This window comes from Dasypus novemcinctus, chromosome X (genome assembly GCF_030445035.2).
Source record: "Dasypus novemcinctus isolate mDasNov1 chromosome X, mDasNov1.1.hap2, whole genome shotgun sequence".
Taxonomy (NCBI): Eukaryota; Metazoa; Chordata; class Mammalia; order Cingulata; family Dasypodidae; genus Dasypus; species Dasypus novemcinctus.
Genome location: NC_080704.1, coordinates 76,019,927 through 76,038,037, shown reverse-complemented (window position 1 = coordinate 76,038,037; position 18,111 = coordinate 76,019,927). Strand labels below are relative to the sequence as shown.

Below are 18,111 nucleotides of genomic sequence, written 5' to 3'. Positions count from 1 at the left end.
CCTTGACCCTCTGGACTAGTGGACAGTCTGTCACTATGTCAAACTTCTTGGCCCTTTCCAGCCTGGATTTATGTCCCCAGAGAATAGGGGCAGCAGTGGACCAGACTCGGACTGTGATGAGATGGAGTAAATGGTCACTGTGCATCACAAAACCATGTTTAGAAATTAGTTGCCTGAACTCCCTTTGGAGTCACATTTACTCCTAGCTCTAAGCAAGGAGCATGATATTTAAACAATCTTTTTTAAAAGATTCTCACCACTTCCCCAACTTTTGTACCTCTCAGTCCTAACTTCTCCCCCAAAACCCCGACACATACACACACGCCACAAGAAGATGTCTCAACACTTTAAGTATCTCTAGGGTCCAGATGCATTAATGGCATGTGACAGAAAATCCCATCCCACAGTAAAGACTCCCCTCCTAGGTCAACACAGTGAAGAAATAAATGATAACGTAAGAGAAAAGGCAGGGGCAGTAGAAACCATAGCCTGCTCCTTCCCACATAAGAGAGGCACAAAATCTCAGAAGTCATCAAAAACAGCATCATCTCTTGCCAGAAGGCCACCAGCTACCACTGGCTGGAAGCCGCATTATCACTTGTTTCTCCTCTGGACTGAAGTGCAAGATAGTCAGAATGGCTGTGAGTGTCTGCTGGCGGCCCAGCATGTCAGGCAAGGTCAGGAAGCGGTAGATGATGTTTTTGAGGTATTCCAGGTTGGCTCCCTCCCTACTCTGGTCCCTGATGTTCTTTTCAATGTGGCTCTGCAGAGCCCTGACCTCCTCGCGATGCCGTTCCCCCTCCTCCAGGAGCCGATCCTGCAGCTGATGCACCTCCACCTCGAGCCTGTGTTTCTGCTTCCTCAGCGATGTGATCTCCACCTCCTTACACGCCAACTGCTCAGCATACAGGAAGAAAGTGGGCTCGTTGGCTGCAGCAAGTTGCAGCGCTTGGGTCAGGCTATCCAAGGCAGATGTATCAGCTGGGTCCCCAAGACCCCAAGCCACCCACAGGGCTTCTGCGCCCCGGCAGCGCAGAGGACAAGGCCACAGAGCGCAATTGCTTCAGCTCCAAATCCTTCTCAGCAAGCACAGCTAAGGCGCGGTCCCGCTGCTTGTGCAGCTCTTCCTCCAGTTTCAGCGTGCGGTCCCTGAAGTCCAGCTGGCTACGCTCCAGCTCCTGCCGGTGGAGTTGCTGCAGCTGGGCCAGCTCCTGCTTCCGGTCCTCAGCCTCCTGCTGGTGCTGGCGCTCAAGCTCCTCACAGGACAGCCTCAGGGAGATATACTTCTCCTTCAGCTCAGCTAGCTGTTCCTGGGCTTCCTCCAGTTCCTTTGCCAGGTTCCCATCTTTGGTGCTCTTGTTCTTGAGGACCACCTGGGCCCTCACCTTGTACCTCTCAAACTCTTCCTTCAGCTGTTTCAGCTCCTGCTGGTAGTAGAGCGCAGTAGCCTTCTCCCCATCGGCAGCCTCTGAGCTGGGCATTATCTCCAGGTCGCAGAGCTTCTCCACATCCAGGGTGATCTGGCTTTTCCTGGCTGAGACCTGCAGCAGCCTCTTTAGTTTCTCCATCTTATCCTTCAGGACATTGACATCCAGACTGGACTCCTCTCCATGGCTGTCTAGAGGGGACCGGCTAGAGGCAGCTAGAGCCAGCGTCTTATTCTCCATGTCCAGCTGCATAATGCATTCCCTCAGCTTCTGGATAGCCAGCTGGTCCTTCTGCTTCGCTTTCTCATAGGTGCCCAGCAGTTCCGATACCTCGGATATTTGATTCTCCAGGGCTGCCACCCTCTGCTCTTCCACCTGAGCTTGCTGACAGAGTTGCTCCTCTGCAAGGGCTGTCTTCCTCATTTCTTGCTGCAACTGAACCTGGAAATGGCTCTTGAGGTAGGCAGCCTCTTCCTGAAGTTCCTGCAGCCGGGGGTCTGGCTGATTCTTCTCATCTCGAAGAGCCTGCAGCTCACCCTTCAGCATCTCCACTTCCCCGGTCAGCTGCTTGGTCTGCAGTTCAAACCCTTCTATCTGATCAGCTGCATATGATCGTCCCACCAGGGCTTCTCGTGTCTCTTCCAATCGGAGCTCCAGCTCCTGGCACTGGGTCCTCTCCTCCTGCAGCAGTTTCTGGAGCTCCCGCAGCATCAAAGCATGGTCACTCTGCTCTTGGGCCCTATCATGCTGCTGTGAGATAAGTCGGGCTTTGGTTTCTGCTATCTGCTCCTGCAGCCCCTTCAATTCCCCCTCCAGGAGGCCCCTCTCCTCCTCTGCCTTTTTATTTGCATCCTCCAAGTCCTGTTTCATCTTCTTCTTGTCAGCCAGGTAAGAAGCCTCCATGCGGGACTTCTCCTGGGTGACTGTAGCCAAAGAGCTGGTTAAAGTAGCCAACTGAGTTTTCAACTGGTGCAGTCATTTGTCTGCCTGGAATGGCTTCTTGAAGACCCAATTACAGAGCCAACTAGGTGGCAATACCTTGCAGGGCTGGGGCATTTTTCTCCAGGAAGCTCTGCATTACCTAAATCAACCTCCACTCTATGGTGCTATTTTCCCCATAGCCAGGATTCACGGGTCCAGTAATCAAGGGGTGGAAATTGGAGTGGCACCATTCAGCATTACCCCTAGTGGTCCACTAGGAAAATTTTTGCTTCCTGTCCCTGCAACCTTAAGTTCTGCTGGTCTACAGGTCTTTGTTACAAAAGGAGGAATGCTGCCACCAGGAGTCACAACAACTATTCCATTGAACTGGAAGTTAAGACTGCCTCCTGGCCACTTTGGGCCCCTCCTGACTGAATCAAAAGGCAACGAAGGGATTACTGTACTGGCTGGGATGATCGATCCTGAATATCGAGGGGAAATAGGGTTGCACCTACACAATGGAGGTAAAGAAGAGTTTGCCTGGAATACAGGAAATCCTCTAGGGTGTCTCCTAGTACTGCCATGCCCTGTGATTTAAAGTCAATGGAAAACTGCAACAATCCAATCCAGGCAGGATTACCAATGGTCCAGAAACTTCTGAAATGAAGGTTTGGGCTACCCCACCAGGCAAAGAACCACAGCCAGCTGCGGTGCTTGCTGAGGGTAAAGAGAACATGGAATGGATAGTGGAAGAAGGTAGTGATAAATGCGAACTACGAATACATGACCAGTTACAGAAATGAGGATTGTAATGGTTACAAATATTTCTTCCTTGTTTCGTTTTGAGTATGTCTGTGTATGTACATAAAAAAAAAATCTTTGTTTTCTTCCCTATCTTATCCTCTTATCATACAACATAAGTTGGATTAGTTTCATGTTGTTGTATTTAAGTTACAGGATGTCAAGTTTAAGAGTATTACCCAAGGACTTGCACCCTATTCTGGAGGGATTTAGTGTGTTTCTTGTTGTACACAGGACAAGTGATTATTGTTAGGTGAAAAACTGTGCTTGTTATTGTTTTTATTTACAGTTTGACTATGGTTTAAGGTGATGTGTATGACTGCCAAGTTGACAAGAGCTGGACTGTGATGGTTAGGCTCATGTGTCAACTCAGCCAGGTAATTGTGTCCAATTGTTTGGTCAAGCAAGCGCTGGGCTAATTGTAATACAATGGTATTTCGTGGACTTAATTATCAGTTAGGTGATTGCATACATGGCTGATGACATCTACAACCAACTGAGGAGATTGCCATCAGCAGTGACATCTCACCCAATCAGGTAACAGTCTTTAATTAATTAATTAATTTTCTTCTCCTTTATTTTCTTTTAAATGTTACATTAAAAAAATATGAGGTCCCCATATACCCCCCAACCCCCCTACCCCACTCCTCCCACATCAACAACCTCTTCCATCATCATGGCACATTTACTGCCCCTGGTGAATACATTTTGGAGCATTGCTGAACCACATGGACAGTGGTCTACATAGTAATCTACACTCTCCCCCATTCCACCCAGTGGGCCATGGCAGGACACACAATGTCCAGCATCTGTCCCTGCAGCACCACCCAGGACAACTCCAAATCCTGAAAATACACCCACATCATATCTCTTCTTCCCTCTCCCTACCCTCAGCTGCTACCATGACCACTTTCTCCACATTAATGCTACATTTTCTTCCATTACTAATCACAATAGTTCCAGAATAGAATATCAATAAGTCCACTCTAATCTACACTCTATTCCTCCATTCTGTGGACCCTGGGACGGTTATGTCCACTTCACCTCTATATCAAGAGGGGACTTAGATTTCACATGGATGATGGATGCAATTCTCCTGCTTACATGTGGGCACTCTTGGCTCCCTGGTGTGGTGGTTGATCTTCTTTGCCTCCCTGTTAGCTGGCCAGGGTAAGCCCAATAAACCAGAGGGTAGGAGTTGCAAGGCTGCTGAGGCTAAGGGCCTGGCTGTCACATGAACAGTACAGAGTTCAGGTCTCCTGAGTATACACCAACCCAAACACCAACCACAGGTCTGATAAAAGTAACAGAAGAGGCATGTGTAGAAAGGTCATATCTGAATCCAACTCCACCACACTGAGGAACACAAATTCCAAAGTAGGGCCGCCTGACATGGCCCTGAACTCCAGAGCCATCTGTCAAAATGGTAAAACATGTGGGTCTCCATAGCTCTCAAGAGAACCAGTACCTGGGTTTCTATCTACTTTGGCTGTCTCTGGTACCCTATTGAGGCATGCATAAGCATTACCCCTCTGATGACCATCTGACTCTTTTTTGGAGACTCATAGCCATATAAACTCATTTGTCCTTTCCATTTCCCCCTTTTATCCAAGGTCAAAAAGCAGTTTTTAACACCTGATATTACAAGTAGGCTGAGATATTCTGCTGGTCTGAGTGGATCCTTTTATTCAAGGTCTTTTTCTAGTTACATCATCAGCTGGTGTTTGGTAGTAATCCCTTGGGGCCAGGGAGGCTCATTCCCGGGAGTCATGTCCCATGCTGTGGGGAAGGTAATGCATTTACATGCTGACTTTGGCTTAGAGAGTGGCCACATTTAAGCAACATGGAGGCTCTCAGGAGGTAACTCTTAGGTACCCCGCAGCTCTAGGCCTAGTTCATATTTCAGGCACACAGGCTCATAATCAGAGCTGTCAGTATCAAGGGCTCATTGTTGGCCCATCCTTCTTTATTGGTCTTTGCCATTGCACTTGGGGATTGTTGCTAGTTAACAGCCTTTAAAGGAGAAGTTATTGCAAACCCTAGGTGATGGTTCTCCTGAAGACTACAGAGATCCAGAGGGTATATGGTCATAGCAGATGGATTTGGAGTTCTGTGCCATGTCAGAGGTTCTACTCACTTTGGAATTTGTGTTCCTGAGTGTGATGAAGTTGAACTCAGCTGTGATCTTTGTTTACAAGCCTCTCTGTTACTTTTACTGGACCTGTGGTTGGTGCTGGAGTTTGGTGTATGCTCAGGGGACCTGAATCTCTGGACTATCCATATGATAGCCAGGTCCTGAGCCTCAACAGACCTGCAACTCCTACCTTCTGGTTTAATGAACTCACTCCAGCCAGCTAACAGGGAGGTGAAGAACGTCAACCACCACACCAGGGAGCCAAGAGTGCCTACAACTGCAAGCAGGAGAATCGCATCCATCACCCATGTGGAATCTAAGTTCCCTCTTGATATAGAGGTGAAGTGGACATAACCATCCCAGGCTCCACAGGATGGAGGAATAGAGTATCAATTAGAGTGGACTTATTGATATTCTATTCTGGAACTATTGTGATTAGTAATGGAAGAAAATGTAGCATTAATGTGGAGAAAGGGTCATAGTAGCTGCTGAGGGTAGGGAGAGGGAAGAAGAGATATGATGTTGGGGCATTTTCAGGACTTGGAGTTGTTCTGGGTGGTACTGCAGGGACAGATGCTGGACATTGTATGTCTTGCCATGGCTCACCAGGTGGACTGGGGGACAGTGTAAAGTACAATGTAAACCACTATCCATGTGGTGCAGCAGTGCTCCAAAATGTATTTGCCAAATGTAATGAATGTGCCATGATGATGAAAGAGGTTGTTGATGTGGGAGGAGTGGGGTGAGGGTGTTGGGAGCTATATGGGGACCTCATATTTTTATAATGTAACATTAAAAAAACAATAATGACTGAAGTAATGAAGGCATAAATATGTGATTATAACAAATATCATTGATTGTGCATTCTGGATAAATTGTATGCTTTATTACATATATCAATAAAATTTATTTGTTAAAAAAAAGTATGGCAAAGAACAGAATTGAGGATTTTTGATGTTGGAGAGTGATGCTGAAGTCTTAAGTTAGAGCCCTGGGAAGTCAGCATGCAGAGGAAAGAGAAGCCAGCCCCAGGAAGGAAGGAATCTTGAACCCAGAGAAAAGCAAACCCCAGGAACGTAGGAACCCAGGAAGCCTGAACCCTCACAGACGTTGGCAGCCATCTTGCTCCAAATAGACTTTGGTGAAGGAAATAACTTATGCTTTATGGCCTGGTAACTTTAAGCTCCTACCCCAAATAAATACCCTTTATAAAAAACAACAACAATAAACAAACAACAACAAAAAACAAAAAAGAGGACTCATCCCAACCGTAATTGTTATTTGTGTATTAGTTGGTGAATATCTCTCTTCCCACTAGATTAAACCCTCCCTGAGGACAGGAATGGTATCTGTCTCCTTTGCTACTGTACCCTCAGAGACAGCTTTTGGCAAGTAGTCAGCTAAAGATTTGGATGCATGAATGCCTCTCAACCCATTGGGTTGGAGGCAGCTTAGCACTTACTTAAGGTTTGAAGGAGCCAGTCCCCTTCCATTAGACCCTGGCAGATGCGTTGGAGAGAACAGCCAACCCAGGCTCTCCCAGTGCTCCTCAACTCCAGGTCTGGGCTCCAGGCCCACCTTGGCCACCTCGGCGGCTTAGTCTACTCATACTGCCTCCCCTCCTCGTCTGCCCTTTCTCTCTCCTCTTTTGTCCTTCTTCCTTTCCTCCTCTGTCCACCTGAAGGACAGGCTGGTGGGCATCAGTGGGAGGAAAGGCAGGCCTGCTTGGTTGAGACAGCACCTGGTGCCAGGACAAGCCATCTGCAGAGCTGCCCAGGCCTCCTGTCATTCCAGACGACAAACCATCATGAGTCCTGAGACCTGTGAGGGAGAGGTGGGGAAGTGGGCCCTAGTGCCTTCTAATGACAAAGCTCTTGGGGTGGGGTGGTGGTGGTTCTGGAGGCCTGGTAACCTCTGTAGGCTAAGAAGGAGGAAGCCTCATTACTGTCCAAAGAACTATATTATTCAGGAGTTTGAAATGATATGGGGACATGCACCAGATATCTTGTGAAGCAAAAAAGAAAAGAAAAGAAACAAACAAACAAAAACAAACCTGAACTGTGATGCTCAGCTTCACCAGCTGGGTGGTGATATCACAAATGTTCATTTTTATTACTGTCCTTTAATGGATATGCATGGATATAAAGTATATGCTTTTGTACATCTATTTTATGATTTTCAAAACATTACAGAAGTCTCATATTGCTCTTAAACTCCAGAAATCAAGACTGTCTTGGTTAATTTTCCGGCTCTTTCATTTACTAGATGTGTGACCTTGGGTTGGATATGCCACCTCCTTTACCCCAGTTTCATCAGAAGCAAAATGGGGTTAGTCATAGCACCTACCTGTCAGGGTTGTTGGGAAGAATCCATCTGTTGATGCGTATGAAGTGCAGAGAATAGGATCTGGCAAACAGAGGGTGCACAATAAGTAGGACCTATTGTTCCTGTTATTATACATGTTCTCAAGTATATTAAAAAACATGTGTGCATAGATGTTGCCTTAGCCCCAAAGAGCTCTAGAGCTTGTTGTAGAAAATCAACAAGCAGGTAATAACACAAAACATGAGCAGGGATTCTTTCTGGATAGCAGCTGGTAGGAAAGGTCTTTTTGGCTTCCTTTGCATTTTCTGAGTCTCCCAAATTTTCTCTAATGAGCTTGACAAACTTCGGTGAACAGAAAACTGTCTCTCAACTAGATATGGTGGTCTCAATCTCTGTTAAATTGCCGAAAAATAAAAGCATGTGCAAACACAATTCACAAGAGGGAGCGAGAGTTGCTGTTGGGCCCCTAGTTGCAAACAAACATATCGGCTGAGGGGAGGCCCAGAGGGGTGCACGGCCTGCGGGAGAAACACCTTTGCCCTTCCACCTCCTCCTTGGACCCCTTGTCTGAGGGCACTCCCACTGTCTTTCTGTCCCTGTAGGAGTGTCAGTGCTGCCAGAACTGCTTCTGAGCTGCTGACTTCTAGTTCACAGGTGGAAGAAGCAGTGGCCCCAATGGCACCTAGAGCTAAGGGACAGGGGCAGATCAGGCCTGAGAGGTTGCCCAGGGTGACTTCTGGAAGGTGGCTGGGAGCCTGGTGGGAGAGGAAAGCAGAACTGGGTTTCTGGCAGACTCCTGGGGAGGAGCTAGGGAAGAAATTGAGGCTGGGAGCTGGGCTGGATCAGAGCCAGGGCCCGAGACAGAAATAGGCCAGGCCACTGGGTTTCCAGATCAGTGTCCCACTCTGCCTGTCAGGCTGAGCCACTCACAAGCAAGGAGCCACATGGGCTCGGAAAGGCTCAGGGCCTGGCCGTGTAGGAAGATGGGGGCAGACACAGTCAGGGCCCCTCATTTGGCTGTATTTTTTCTAGTATTCATCACCACTTGACATTATAGTAGGTGTTTATTTTTTATTGACTGTCCGCATCTAGAAAGGATGCTCCTTGAAGGCAGAGGCTTTGTCTGTTCTGTGCACTGTGGTATCCCAAGGCCTTAGAATTGGCGCTTGAGAAATCTTTTTGGGGTGGAGGAGTGAACGACCACCCTCGCCCTGGCCCCAATCTGAGGTTTGTGAGGTATGTAGGGCAGATAGGTCCTAGCAGTTAGCCTCCTTCAGGTAGATGAGAACAGGGAGGTTCAGAAAGGTTAAATGACTTGCTTAATGCCACACAGTTAGGAAAATGGCAGATCTTAGATTTCCACCCAGTACTGACAAACACCAATTTTCTTTTTTCCACAATATACTGCCCCTTTGAAACAAATCAAGTGGGTTGGCTCTCAGTTGACACTCTGGCAGGTGCCACCCTGGGCATCTCTTTGTGGACAGGGACTATGGAGACACGCAGAGGCAGACATGCAGAGGAGCCCTAGGATGAGCCTAGGGGATTTTTCCGAGCTGATGGCAGTCCTTGTTTGGGAATAAGCAGCAGGATTTGGTCACTTGGGGCCTCTGGGAGTCCAGGCTTTGCTGATGGAGCTCTGGCCCAGCCACTTCTACTGACTGGGCTTTAGTGTTCTAAGGCATGAAATGGGTGACCCACCTTCCTGGGGCCTCCTTTGGTGCCTGAGTTGTGGCTCCAATTGGAGAAAAGTATACCAACCCAGGTCCTGACCATGGCCTGGGAGGAAGCAGAAAGATTGAGAGAAGATCCCAGTTTCCTGAGAGAGGCTGGCATGGATCATTGCCAGGTCCATCTGCACACAGTGAGACCTGTCTCTCTTCCATGCCACTCTGGAGCAACCCAACCATCTGGGATGTGCACCGTACCACCCTGCAGGGCAGAGGGGACATGCTGGGGTGGAGGAGAGGCAGCTCACCCTCTCTCCCTTTTCCTATGTCATAAAAATATTCTGGTTTGTCTGCCCTCGTGGGCAGTGAGTAAAGGGGCTTCAGACCTTTCCACTCACACTCCAATCCCCAGGTGTAGTCATTTTGGCTGAGATGGAGAATGTATTCTCCTGGCTCAGAAGCAGCTGCTCTACCTCACCTGGTCAAACATTGTCCCCAGGCCCTCTGAAAGTTGCCCCCTCAGCCCTCAGGGAGGTGAGGTGAGGCCTGAGGTGGCCTGAACCTCCAGGCCCCTCTATCCCAGTTTGTCACACAAGTAGTCTTTTTTAAAAATCTCTGTATGTCATGAAGGGAAAAAGGTTGACTTCTTCTCCTATTCTTCCAGGAAGGGTAATCAGTGTGGGGTGGGGGTGGCAAGAGCATGATGCCAAGGTCAAGTTGAATGGGCAGGCCATGGTGGCTGGCAGTCCTGCCTCTAAGAGCATGTGATCTACCCCTAAGAGGTTTTGAATCCTAGACAAACAGTTCGGAAGCTTTGCTCATGTTTGCCTGCTGCTCTGCCTCCCTCATCCTCTAGCCACAGAGACACTTGGATTTTCCAAAGTTTGTTTTTTTCTATTTTTCATTGCTGTGAGCTTCAGAAACACCCTGCTAGAGTCATCTTAGAGAGAACACTTTTTCTCTTGTGGAATTTGAGAATGTCAGTCCTGGTGGACTCTTGGGGGAGACCTAGGCCAGTTCTCCCCATGCCCCCCACCAGCCTGACAAATGGGACTTTGAGGCCTAAAGAGATGGGAGTGACTGGCTGTAGGCCCTGGAGAAAGTCAGTGACCTAACTAGGCCTAAAATTCAGGTCACTTGACTCTTGGCCCTGCTTTCATACTGCCATCCTCACTGTTGTCTCTCACCTTCTCTTCTCTTGCCTCCTCTCTCTGTCTGTCACCATCTGTCTTTCTCTCTCCCACCTTTGCTATGTAATGCTTTTTCATTTCCCAACAAAAGCCTGAGCAATCGAGACTCTCAGCTCATTGAAACTTCATCTTTTAGTCCCTTCTGCCTCGTGCAGAAGAACTGATTGGATGGCTGGAGATGTGTGTGGGAATTTCACCTTCTATCAGAGTCAGATGAGGCCACTGGGCAGGCAGCCGCAGCCCCACATGGCTCCAGGTCTTACTGAGATGAGGCATGAGCTGTCCTTCTTCCCATCTGCCCACTTGACTGGCCAAATGAGGTCTATGGAGGGACTAGAATTGACACTCACTTTGATGAGGAGATTTGATTGGCTGACACCCTGTCCCTAGGGAAATCCTTCCCAGGTTAGAGACAGGAATTTTTTTTTCATTCATTTTTAAATATTATCTTTTTTTCTTTTTTAAAGATACATAGATCACACAAAATGCTACATTAAAAATATAAGAGGTTCCCATATACCCCACTCCCCACACTCCCCATTCCTCCCACATTGACAACTTCTTTCATTAGTGTGGTACATTCATTGCATTTGATGAGTACACTTTGGAGCATTGCTACACAGCCTGGATTATAGCTTATTTTGTAGTTCACTCCCTCCCAGTCCATTAGGTGGGTTATGGCAGGATATATAATGTCCTGCATCTGTCCCTGAAATATCATTGAGGACAACTCCAAGTCCCCAAAATGCACCAATATCATACTTCTTTTTCCCTCTCCCTGCCTTCAGCAACTCCCGTGGCCACCATCTGCACATCAATGATATAATTTCTTCCATTGCTAGAGTCACAATAATTCTATAGTAGAATACCAGTAAGTCCACTCTAATCTATATTTTATTCCTCCATCCTGTGGACCCTGGGATGGTGATATCCACTCCACCTCTAAATCGAGAGGAGCCTTGGATCCCACATGGCTGATGGATGGAATTCTCCAGCTTGTACCTGCAGACTCTCTCGGTTCCCTGGTGTGGTGGTTGACCATCCTCACCTCCCTGTTAGGTGACCTGGGTAAGTCCAATGAACTGGAGAGTAGGTGTTGCAACTCTGCTGAGGCTTAGGGCCCAGCTGGCACATGGACAATCCAGAGATTCAAGTCTCCTGAGCATACACCAACCCCAACACCAACCACAGGTTCAGTAATAGTGACAAAAGAGGCTTATGCAGAGAGGTCACATCTGAGTCCAACTCCATCACACTCAGGAGCACAAATTCCAAAGTAGGGCCCACTGGCAAGGTATAGAGACAGTAATTTATACAATTAGGGTCTAAGCCTAAGCTCCCAGGTTAATCATGCTGGATGGTGGACAGCTGGGGAGCGGGGCCTGGCCTGGGCTCTCTCCCAACTAAGCCCAGGTCCTAGTCTCAGAAGTCCTGCTTAGCTCAGAGTGATAAGATCAGTGGACAGAACCAAAGTCCATCTGTCCTCTACTAAGGAACCAGGTGGGAGCTCCGCCTAGAGTCACACAGGTGGCATCTACAGCACACGGTCAGACATTCTGATATCACCTTGACATGGATGCCTTATACAAGAGATGATGGTCAAGGGCCTGACTGACATCAGGTTATTTTCCAGCAGGAGCCCTGCAGGGAAGCAGAGAGCAGAGCAGTTTTGTGGTAGAGAGATCTCAGTTTAAAGCCAAGTTGGGATGTCCTTACCAGGTGACCTTGGCCACATGATTCAACCTCTCTAAGGTTCAGTTTCCCCATCTGCACAATGCCCAGCCCCTCTATCATTTAAAGTTCCAGGACGGCAGTGTCTAATAAGCACACACAGTCAGAGCATGCCCGGGGAAAAGAACTGCTACTGAGGCTGGCATATAATGAGGCAGCGAGCAAGGGAGTGGGTGACAGGATTTGGGGTTAGCTGGCCAGAATTCAGCCTCAGCCAGGAGTAGGAGGTGGTGACCCAGACAGTGCCTGCGCTGACTGATGGCTGGCACCCAGGAGGGGGAAGGCAGCCCTCCTGCTCACTTGGGGGGTTGGTCTGAAGGTGGAGTGGGTGGGCCATGGCTAAATGGACATCACTTAGGAAGAGAAAGAACAGGCTACAGAGGAGACCTACTCCTTGGCTCTCTGAGGTCCCCAGCACTGGCACGAGCCTATACAGCATCTAAGTGCAAGTGAGCAACATGCGCCTCCTTTGGGTGGATGCAGCCTTGCACCAGGGCACGTGGCTTGGTGATTCCAGCATGAATTAGATTTCAGCTCCCACTAACCCCCTCAGCTGGATGTTCTCACGGCAGTTTTGAAGGTTTCCCTGCTCATTTGCTGACCTAAACTTTCATTCATTCAACAAATGTTGATTGAGCTCCTACTATGTGCCGGGCATTGCTCTGAGTATTGAGGAGGCACGCCAGAAGCTGGAGACATTCACTCTGGAGAACACAGGGTGGTAACCAATCATTCACCAAGTTCTGTAACCAAAGGCTGCATCTTGACTCTTGCTCCAAACCAAGACTCCACTCAAGGGCTATTTCCGGGTGTCTACAATGTGTCTCGCTGAGGGTTACTCTGGACTGGCTGTGTGCCTTTGCATTAGTCACTTTTCCTCTCTGGACCTCAGTTTTCCCATCTGCAAATACAGGCCTCAGTCTAGAAGAGCTGTGAGTCCCTTTTCCAGCTTCTCAACTCCTACCGGGTAGCCATGGGGAAAGAGCAACAGGCATTTGTTTTGTGACCCAGGGCTCTGTAAAAGGGGGTTTAACTCCATCACACTCAGGAACACAAAGTCCAAAGAGGGCCAACTGACATGGCACTGAACTCCAGAGCCATCTGCCATGACCACAGAAACTGTGAGTCTCTGCAGCCCTCAGGAGAACCAGCACCTGGGCTTCTATCTACTTTGGCTGTCTCTGGGACCCTGCTGAGGTGTACATAAGCATGACTCCTGTGATGACCTCCTGACTCTGTTTTGGAGACTCATAGCCATATAAACTCATTTGTCCTTTCCATTTCCCCCTTTTATCCAAAGTCAAAAAGCAGTTTTTAACACCTGATATTACATGTAGGCTGAGATATTCTGCCAGTCTGAATGGACCTCTTTATTCAAGGTCTTTTTCTAGTTACATCATCAGTTGAGTGTAGGGAGAGGGAAGAAGAGATATGATATGGGGGCATTTTCAGAACTTGGAGTTGTCCTGGGTGGTACTGCAGGGGCAGATGCCGGACATTATATGTCCTGCCATGGCCCACTGGGTGGACTGGGGGAGAGTATAAAGTACAATGTAAACCATTATCCACATGGTGCAGCAATGCTCCAAAATGTATTCACCAAATGCAATGAATGTGCCACGATAATGAAAGAGGTTGTTGATATGGGAGGAGTGGGGGGTGGGGGGTGGGGGCTATATGGGAATCTCTTATATTTTTTGAATATAGCATTTTTTTAAAAAGTAGAGAGAATGAAAAAAGACTAAAAAAAAAGGGAGGGGGGTGTTTAAGCCAGGGTAAGGGTCTTGACTAGAGAACCTTGGAGGACATTTACAGGACCTGAGACTCAGCCAGCTTCCCTACCTTCCTTTCCATCCTTTGCAACAGCCAGGCTTTAACCGCACTAATCTCACCCATCCTTGCCTGTGCCATGGCCTCTCTTACCTCTGTGCCTTTGCTCAGGCTGTGGATGCTGCCTGGAATGCTTTCTCCTCTCTCTGCCTATTGAAATGCTATTTGTCTCACAGAAGTTTCAGAGAGGACATAAGCATCTGATGGAGGGAGGGAGAAGTTTGGAATAAATGTCCTCTACCTCCCTTCTGGCCCAGAATATCTTGAATTTGCTGGAGAAATCTGAGAAGGAGCTGCTGCTGGCCAAGCGATTCTGAGGACAGAGACTTACAGGCCCCAGACTCACAGCTCTGGGCTGTGGGGATCTTTCTGCTGCCATCCCCCTAGGGTTTTTCTCCCTGAGAGCCTTCCCTTGGGCTTTTCACAGCTTGGGCTCTGGATCTAGGTAGACCTGTGTCTGTAATGCAGATCTGCTCCCTTCCTAACGAGGTCACTCTGAATCCATTATATCCCATTTGAGAGCCTCAGTCTTACCATCTGGAAAATGGGAACACTAAGTCCTATCTCTCCAACGTGTGAGAAGACAGGGAGATGATATTTGTACTGATTGCTTCTCTAATCACCTTTTTGAATTTACAAATCAGAAAGCTTCATCCTTTTCTTTGAACGCACTTTACCAATGATTTCCCAGCCAGAATTTCTCTAAAAGACCCTTCTCTCCAATTCTGTCCCGTTTGCCTCTCAGGGGCCTTTTTCCCCTGCCCTTGGTACCCTTGGGCCAATCAGCTCCTTGGAGGTAACACCAGCTCTGCCCTCGGTGCAGTCATGCTTGGATTCCTCTGTCCAGAAACCTTGACCCTCAGGGCAACTTGGGGTTCTTCGGCTTGATAAGATTTAGGTGAGGCATTGGGGGAGGTTGCCAACTAAGGAAGAATCCTACGTACACAGGGAGTGAGTTAGCCCCTTGGTGGAGCTCTCTCTTTCTCTCTCTTATCCCCCTTCCCCCGCCCTTCTTAAAGCAGTCCTATTCCCACTTCCTGACCAAGGTGCTCTCCTTCTAAGACAAATGGCACAGGGGATAAGAGCACAGACTTTGGAATCAGGCAGACATTTGTTCTACTCCCATCTCTGATACTTTCTAACTGGGCCACCTTGGACATGTGGCTTGGCTTCCCTGACCCTCGCTTCACTCATCATACGCAAACTTGGGTGACCATTCAGAGAACCCCTTACAGTACTCGGTGGGGGTCCAGTCAGAAAGCCCACAATGAGTCCTTGCCAGGCCGCTGGGGTTCAATGAATGACAAATGCCTCTTTAGAAAATATTTTCTTAAATGCAAGGCAGATCACGGGCACTCAGCGAATACTCACTGAACTCAAGCTTGATTCCGTGACCAAGTTAAGACCCAGCCCTTTTTGGGGACCTTTGTAGATACTCTGTAAAGCCCCAGGGTTTGGCTCCACTGATCCCATGGCAAAGCCCGCACACCCTCCCACCTTTATCTGTTTCCCTACTGGAGGCCCAACAGGAATATCTGCCAGGGCTCTGCCAGGGCAAGGTCTCTGGGATGCCCATGCCATCAGTAGTGTTGAGTACAGACTGTGAGGGCAGGAACCCTGGGCCAGCGAGTGGGGTACAAAAGCTTAGGCCCAGCCTGGTGGAAGGGAAAGAGCAAAGGTCTAGGATGGGACAGACTTGGACCTGAGTCCTAGTGCTGCCTGGATATTACCTGGGTAACTCTGAGCCCCATTCTGGTCTGTGAAATGGGGAATAATGGTTCTGGTCACCACCCAGGTTTGGGGAAGGATGCAATTAGACAGCTAAAATGTGTGGAAACTCTGGTACGTTGGACCCAAATGTCCTGGGCGATTAGATGGGAACTCTGAACACTTCCTACAGAAGGCAGATAGGAAAAGAGGAAAGAGCTTGGACTGGGGTTCAAATCTGAACTCTAACTTCCTGGCTGTGTGACGTTGGGCAAGGCTCTAAACCTCTCTGAGTCTCGGTTGCTTCATTTGTTGAGTGAAGATGATCATATTACCTAACCTATTGTGACAAAGGTTCAGTGGGATGATATGTAATGCACAGCCAACTTGTAGAAGACGGCAGAAACATGGGAGGCTTTCTTCTAGAAAGGTGTTGGGAAGTCCCAGAGACAAAGCTGAGATACCATGGGATGGGGTAAAATGGCAAGCAAGTGTCTTTGACCAGCAAACACTGCCCGAGTTCCTTTCCCCTGCCAAGTCCAAAACTTGGTACTGAGGAGACTGGAGCAATCAAACCCTTCCCCTACCCCCAAGGACAAGCCCCATATGTAGTTTGCTTCCTGGCAACCAACTCAGACCTGGGCCCCCCTTCCCCTGTGGCCTTAGTCTAGCCTTTCACACGTTAGAGCCCACCCTGTAGTTAGCTCTCTTCACACAGCTCCAGGAGAAAAATTCTCCTTTGCCAGGTACCTGCAATCCCCAGAATATGGTGCTTTCCCTCCTTGGCTTCAACCCAGAATCTCACCTGGAACAAATGGAATGAACATGCCTGGAGCGGAGAAGTTCTCAGGGACCACCTCATGTCCCTGTTCTGCATGGGTGGGGTGCAGTGATGACGAAGACAAGGACTCTGCCCTCATGCAGATTGTGTTCTAGTGGAGGAGACAGAGAACACACTGGTCAACAATTATATTGACCAAACTGCAGAGTGATACATGCTAGAAAGGAAATAAACAAAGCGAATAAGGGGAAAGAGGACGATAGTGTGGGGGAGGCTATTTTCATTGGGCAGGGGTAAGAGATTCTTCCCATTTGGTAGTCAGGGAGACCGAGGCACCAACTGTCCTAAGGTCATTCAGGAAGGTGATGGCAGCATGGGGGAGGGGGGGCGGGTAGAAGGCAGAGGTCTACAGCGCCATGCTTCTTCCTGTACCCAGCTCTCTCCTGGGGACTCCTTGTACTCCTTGCCTCACCTTGTCCTGCTTAACAAGGACCCATGCTTCCACAGAGCCCCTCTTTTTTTTTTAATTAAAGTTAATAGATCACAAGGAATGTTACATTAAAAAACATAAAAAAACAAAAAACATAACAGGTTCCCATAAAACCCACTTCCCACCTCCCGTCACATCATTTTTGTAAATTGTATTTTTTTGAAGATACATACATCACCAAAAAAATGTTACTTTAAAAAATGTAAGAGGTTCCTGTATACTCCCCACCCCCCCACCCCACTCCTCCCACACCAACCTCCCTCATCATTGTGACACACTCATCGCACTCGGTGAACACATTTTGGGGCACTGCTGCACCACATGGATAATAGTTTACCCTGTGGTTCACACTCTCCCCCAGTACATTCAGTGGGTTATGACAGGATATATAAAGTCCAGCATCTGACCCAGCAATATCACTTAGGACAACTCAAAATCCCAAAAATGCCCCCACATCACATCTCTTCTACCCTCTCCCTGCCCTCAAAAGTACTGTGACCACTTTACACAGAGCCCCTCTTGATCTATCCGGCCCCTTCCTCTCTTGAGCAGCAGAGGTTGCTGGGATGACCTAAGCTTCTGCCAGACAGAGTCCTTTTGGGTCCCTGTGAAGTTTTGGGGAGGAGACTTGGAGCCCTGGACCATGGGAGCATGTTGGGGGGTGGGAACAGGGGCAGGAACTTGCATGGGCAAATGGGGTTTCTGGAAACATGGGCTGCTTAGAGCTTCAGCTGTGGGGACCAACAATGCCCCCAACAGAGAGATGTTGGCCTCACCCATCTCCCTCTAGAAGCAGCAGATTTACAAAGAAACTCACGTGCCCATCTAAGATGGGGAGCTTAGAAGGATCGGTCCTCTGCCTCCAGGGTTGTCTGGACAGCAGGGGTCACTCCTGGGCTAAGAGTGTCCCAGGGAAGGTGCAGCCACAGCCTCCCTGGTCAAATGTCTCCAGGTTTCTTGGCCCAGAAATGCAAACTGAACCCAGGGTTTTAACGAGTGCACACTCTAGGGTTCTCCCAAGAGGGAGTGAGCTCCTTGTTTCCACAGGTGTGTAGGCAGGACCTGAACACCCAGAATGGGTGAGGGAGGGATGCTTATAGGGCA

At 48.5% G+C, this 18,111-nt stretch overlaps 1 pseudogene; it reads right to left on the bottom strand.

The window, feature by feature from the left end:
• Nucleotides 1-398: 398 nt before the first annotated feature.
• Nucleotides 399-2,483, bottom strand: LOC101439801 (GRIP and coiled-coil domain-containing protein 1 pseudogene; annotated as a pseudogene).
• Nucleotides 2,484-18,111: the final 15,628 nt, after the last annotated feature.